Source organism: Solanum stenotomum, chromosome 9 (assembly GCF_019186545.1).
Source record: "Solanum stenotomum isolate F172 chromosome 9, ASM1918654v1, whole genome shotgun sequence".
In the NCBI taxonomy this organism is placed as follows: Eukaryota; Viridiplantae; Streptophyta; class Magnoliopsida; order Solanales; family Solanaceae; genus Solanum; species Solanum stenotomum.
In genome coordinates, this window is record NC_064290.1 from 17134660 (window position 1) to 17141676 (window position 7017).

Sequence of the window (7017 nt, forward strand, 5' to 3'; positions counted from 1 at the left end):
GAGGAATTGAATTCTTACTTTAGGTTTTGATGTTTTGTATAATGTGAAGTTGTGAACTAAAAGTCATTGTGAAGTATGAATTAAAAGCTAAAAGGCAAAGACAGTAACTAATAATGTACATATATTGACATTTAATATTTTTGTAGGGGTAAAATTATAAGTTACTACAATTTTAATATGCTATCGTTTTATCCAACAATCCAATATTAAAAATCAAAATCGCATTGATAATCCAATAATTTTTTTAATTATAAAATCACTAAAAACTTGTTAATCCAATAACTCAATAACAATAAATTAATAGTAATTTTTTTATTTAATTTATCGATCGGTTCAATTTTTGCATATTCATTAATTATTGGAATAAGTTAACTATGTAATAGAATGAAATAATAGTATCAGAGTTAGTTATTTGAGATAAAATAATTAAAATGGTTCCTTAAACTAGGATAGCATATCGGTTCGTTCGGTTCAATTTGAAGATTTATCAATTTGACTTATTGATTATTGAATTAATTTATTGATTATCAAAATTGCTAAATCAATAACTCATTATCAATAAATCAATAACATTTTTAAAATTCAAATTATGAATTTCGATTTGATTTGATTTTGAACGAGGCTACCTCCCACCAAAATGAAATGAACAAGTGGTATTGAATAAGTTCCTTTTTCTTTTCATGTTACTCCACTGCTTAGCATTATAACTTTAGTTTGTTTTATAGCCTGTATTAAGTACTGTGCAAACGTCAGATGTAAAGACATGCCTGAGTGGATCCAGAAAAAAGCAGGTTGAATTGAAGGGCTGCTGCTTCTGAATTGGAGTAGTTACTTCCTTCAATGCAAAAACTAATTTCTTACTACAAGTTAGTTAATGCCATACATCTCCTCCAATGCCACAAAGTTAGCACCCATTTTACTTAAATTTTGATTTGTCATATCTATTAAAAAAAAATTGATTTTTTTTTCTTCAATTTAAAGAGAAAATATTGAGCGATACAAGTGAGTTTATTATTTATTCTCAATCAAATGATCCCAAAGGGTAAAATAGAAAAAAAAATATTTTTTTTATTTGTTAAAAATGACAAGTAAAAATGAAAATTTAATTTAGAAATATTTGACAAATAAATAGAGACGGATGGAGTAAAATCGATTTGGTCATAAAATTTGTTTAGTTTTGAAATATTTATTTGGATTTGATAAAGTTTTTAGTAGGGAGCACTTCACCTCGAATGAAGCTCAATGTGGTGCGAATTCGAAATAGTTGAACGTAATATATGTATCGAACACGGAATAAAAAACCAAAAAAAAAAAACTTAAAATTTTGAAATCTATATTAAAAAAAAACTTATCTTGGTACAAAACATAATTTGTTGAGCTCTTTTATAATTTAAAAAGTATCTCAAATTTTATATTTTTTTTATATAAAAACTCAACTATTTATGACTTCAACAAATTTTATCTATCCTTTGCTTTTATTAAACACACCCCTGAAATTGATATCTAGTTTTTGACAGGTATGACTATTTAATTATAATTTGTCTTGAAAAGGCATGATTTAGCCAAATAATTTTATTTTTTTATCGATAGTGTCTTGCTTGTTTAATCCCAGCTTTCATAAAATATGTGTCATATAATCAAGAATAATTCAAGTTCAATTATTTAACTACTTACAAAAAGATAGAGTTAACTATTACTTTTATTTGATTACATTGTACTCTAATGTGTGAAATGCTGAATCTAATTATTTTTATTGTAATTTGTTGTGGTGTATATATGATTGTAATTTGCATAATGACCTTTTAGCTGATGTATTATCTAATTTATTATAAATATAATTATTTTATCCTAAATTTATGATTATTTTTAATAATTTTAAATTTTATGGATATAAATTATGTTTTATATATTTTTAAGGTGAATATATATTTTCAAAAATTATGGTCAAACATATGTTGAAACTTCAATCCACATTTCACCCAGTCTAATTTCTCAAAAATATTTGAAAATTCATTGCCAAATCTAGCTTAATTCATTGCACCATAACAGTTTGGAAGTCCAAATGAAAAAACCATTTTTATTTTGTCGTGGAAAAAGTACCAATTCCCTTAAATAAGTGTACTTCCAACATTAAAGATTTACACAATAATTCAAAAGAGGCATTTAAGAGGCAAGTCACAATAATCTCTCGAATCTACCCACAAAATAAAAAATGGAAAAATCTTTTTGGCCAGAAAATTTGGCCAGAAAGGTTTTTTATCTATGTTATTTTACCTTTTTGAATATTTTTATCTTTTTAAATTTAATACCTTTTAATTAAAATATGGAAAAAAGATCAATTTATTTTAAAATAAAAAAGATATTATACACTTTTAAAAAATTTTGGCCAAATTTTCTGGCTATTTAGCATTACCCATAAAAAATCTCTTGAATTGTTAATTTTGTAGCTCTCTCATTGGTGATTGGGATTTACAATTTAATTTTCAACACCTTAATTTACAATTTACAATTTTATTTAATTTAGGTTCAATTCACCTCAGCCAAAGTCTTTTGTCATATTATTAATTATTTTTATTCTTTTTTCTCATTTAATATTTTTATCCTATTATTAATTTATTTTGTTCTTTCTCATTTATTATTTTTATTCTTTTCTCATTTATTATTTTTATTCTTTATTAGAGATATCATTTGTAATATTTGTATTATTTCTATTTTTTTTGTTAGTATATCTTTTTTTTTTTGTCTTTCTATATTTTTACCTTTTTAAGAAAATCAAATAAATGACTTTGTTATTTCTTAGTTACTATTTTTATTTTCTCTTTTCTCATTTATTATTTTTATTTTTATTTTCATATTATCCATTATTAGAGATATCATTCGATAACATTTTTTTTATTAGTTTATTTTTTTAATTCTTTTTTACTTCTTTCTATATTTTTACCTTTTTAAGAAAAAAAAATACTTTTTGTTTATTACTTTTGTTCTTTTCTCATTTATTATTTATTATTTATTATTTTCTCTTTTATTTTTTTTCTCATTTATTATTTTTATTCCTTTTCCAGTTGAGACATCTATTGTAAGGTACATCAATGCAGGAGTACATGTTTGTAATTAATTTGTATTTATGTGACATTTGCTTAATTTTCCCATTATGTAATTGGTACCTAAAATATTCAAATCCCTGTCCAAAGTTATTTGGGGAATGGAAGTGAAATACTTATTATTTTAGAATAACCTTGAAAAAATGAATTAAAAAATGTAGAGATACTTCCTCCGTCCACTTTTAATTGTCATGATTTTCTTTTTGGAGTGAAATTATAAGAACTTTGACTAACATTTTACGATGTATTTTTTCATCATATTGATATTTAAAAAATTGCAATGTTTAGTACTTTTCGTATAATTTTTGGATATCTAAATTTTTATTTTAAAATATTCAATTAATGTAATCTAATTTAACTTTGAAAATTAGTCAAATTGACTTTCGAAAAGCGCAATGTGACAAATAAAAGTAGACGGAGGTTGTATGAATTAGCCGCTTCTCTAGGGACAAGTTTGGCATGCCCCGAGCCTACACCCTGGATGTGGCCGGCACTCAAGAATCATTGATGGTCCCCAAGCGAATCCTTGACCTGGCTAACTATAGACATGAGACTCAATATGATATGCGGAAGCCTTAAGTAGATGATCATTTAAATCATTTAAATTAAAGCTTTGAAACACTGTCTTGAAATACTTAACATGAATAAATTCCAATGAAATCATCTAAAGAAAAAAAAACATAAAAAAACATCTAACTCTACTTATCTATGAAGCATCTATTGTTAAGGAAGGATGTCGGGACAGACCCACGACACCTCAATACTACTAAATAGAATATAAAAGTGGAGTCCTCTGAAAGCAAAGAGGTCTCACCAAAAGCTATTAAGAAGTGTGAAGTAATCTCAATGGAGCGCATGTTGATGATCTCAAACACCTATATTTGCATCATAAGAAAAGATGCAGGTCGAATGACATCAGTACATTGAATGAACAAATATGTAATATGGCTGAATAAACAAATAACTGAACTGAAGGACTGAAAGCAACTCAACTGAATCAATACATAAACGTGAAGTGAAAACCATTTAAGCTTTACAATAAGATATGCAATATGAAAATAATATATTGTAGTTTGTGGGAAGTTTCTCTAACCGACAACCATTACTATGAGCCTAACAATGATACAACGTTTCGTCCACGTTGCAAGGGTCATCCTATACTTTGCCGAGGTATATGTTGATACTGTAACTACAGTTCCATCTAATAGGCCTTCTCAGAGACAGTGAGGTCAGTGCTATCCTATCCTAAGCTGGCTAAGTAGTTTATTGAGACTTTTGAGTTATAAAAGGCTCTTACCCAATTTGGTGATCGATACAACTCCCAAAATAATCAATATCAATTATACTCAATCACCCTTCACAAAGAAAGGGACTATTACTTTACTTTTCACTTTGCTCAATCACCCTTTACAAAGAAAGGGACTATTACTTTACTGAAGTAGTTTTCAAAAACATCAATCATACTCTTTCTTTTTTTCTCAACTGTCAAATAGTATATATGAAATCGTTTGATTCTTTCTTAAAAGACTGTACAAAACATGCATTTAAAAAATATACTTATGGAGTTATCTTTCAATTCCAAGATTGATATATAAAAACTGAAAATTCTTATACCTTTTTGAAAATAGTGCTCTCTTTCATTAGAAGAATGATACATTCGGAACCCTTTTTTGAAATAATGCTTTTAAACTTTTCTCTTAAACTCACTTTAGTTTTAAATGTGCACTAACACAAATGATTAGGTTATGCAAGAACTTTCAAAGGTAAAGGGAGCCTATAGGAGCTAATACAGAGAAGGAAAATGTGGACACAACTTAAAGGAACACGCGTCGGATGAAACAATGAAAAGAATCAGTCCAACGACCCTTGGCGCATTGCTGGCGTAGGGCGTCGGACCCTGAACTTCAGAAGTGAGGCCTGGGCGCACTGCTGGCATAGGGTGCCAGGCCATGAACTGTTGAATGCCATCATGGGCGCCTTCCTAGCGCGCCGCCCTAGGCCCCTCCCTATCATCCCCCACGAACTCAAGTTAAATTAGGATCCCAAATTAGTTTTAAATTTGGGAATTGTTCCTAAACTCTACTTATCTTTCAAACCCAAAATCAATATATGAGAAACTTTCATACAATTTCTTTTGAAAACATAACTTTACTAAATCAATAGGGTTCATGTGGTACTACACATGAACAACATTATAAGATTCTCACAAACAAAGGAAATCAAAACCTCAACTATTAAAGAACTTAATTCAATATCAAGAACTATGATTGGATCCTTTAGATGAAACGATTTCTGACTGAATTGAGATGTAGGGCGTGGGACCAACTAGTCCAATACTATAAATAACCTTACATACCTGGAAGAACGAAGTTCTTGGCAAAATCGACGAAACTCGAAGAATGATTGAAATCCTAACTTTTCTTCTCTTGGAACCTTACTCTTATGACTTGAAGGGCTAATGAACATAAAAGAACTGATTAACACTTTTTAAGACCTTAATTAGTCAGGAAATTCGTTTTGGATTTTTCTTAGAGGTAAAAAGATAAAACCAACCATTTTAATGTTTTTCGTCGGCTAATTCGTCATTGCACTGTATCAGGTTACTAAAATGGTCATAACTTTTTACCCAGAACTAGAAATGAGGCAAACTCGATGACAGTGGATAGATGACTGAAAGACCTTTAATTTGGTAGGTTATGGGCCACCTAATTCTTTATGTAATGAAAGATATGATTGTTTGAAGTTGACCTAAGTAGAATCATAGGTCAAAACTTAATCGGTAAGGAAGCTTTCAACTCAACTTTGTGCTAGGGGATTCTAGTGAGCTTAATTGAGTATTCCCACACTAATGAATTGAACTTAGAATCTAAGAACAATTAAGAATCACTCGGTACGACCTTATACGCAATTCAAGAATGGTTCAGATCTTAACTTAGAAATTTTTGGAATGTTACAAAGTTGATGGTGAAAATTCCCAAGATTGTTGCACAAGAATATTGTCTCTAATCTACAAATTGTTAAGCATGTAGGATACAATATACATATAATCAATTTTCCATTTAAGTTTGGTTCAACAACACAAGGAGGATCCCTTTCGACCTTGCACACATGTTAAGAATTTGATGACCAAGTGGCCCATACTTCAAGGAGAGTTCCTAATGAAACAAAGTGGATGTGAAGAATTCCTGTCTATCTTGCAATGAAATTAGTGAGTGGGCTACTTTCTAGTCTAGTCATGTTTCCCACTTACTGGCATTGCAAGAAGCCTTTCAACACCTACTCCCATATAGATTGCATCTAGCCTTGCTACCACCAACAGACAAGTGCCATTGAGCCTGTGTGATCCGGACTAGTCACACTGGGAGCTACAATATGTGTCATCATGTTGATCCAATAACTCTGGTCTAAATCATGTGTATTTATATATTATTTTTTTGGTTCTCATCTATCGTTCGATGTTTACATTATTAAAATCCTGATTAAATTTGAATCACACATTACAACTCTCATTCTGAATGTGACACTTTTGTTAATGTGCTTAATTTTCTAGCCAATTTATTCCATACTTTGTTTTTTTAATTCACTAGTATACGTACCCGCACGTTACACGGATATTTTAAAATATAATATTTTAAATTAAAAATAATTATTAAAATTTATTATGCACTTAGTAGTGTATATTTTTAAAATGACGACACAATTCAATAACTTATTTATTTGAGCATGTTAAATTAATATTATTAATACACAATTTAATAATTATATTATTAAAATATTATGTCTATAGCTATAATTAGCTATTAGAATAATATTATAACAAATTATTTTTTGAATTTTAAAATTGTTGATTTTTTGTTAGTATTTTATTATATTAAAAGAAATACAATCCGTGTAATATCATTGGTTTTAATTTACT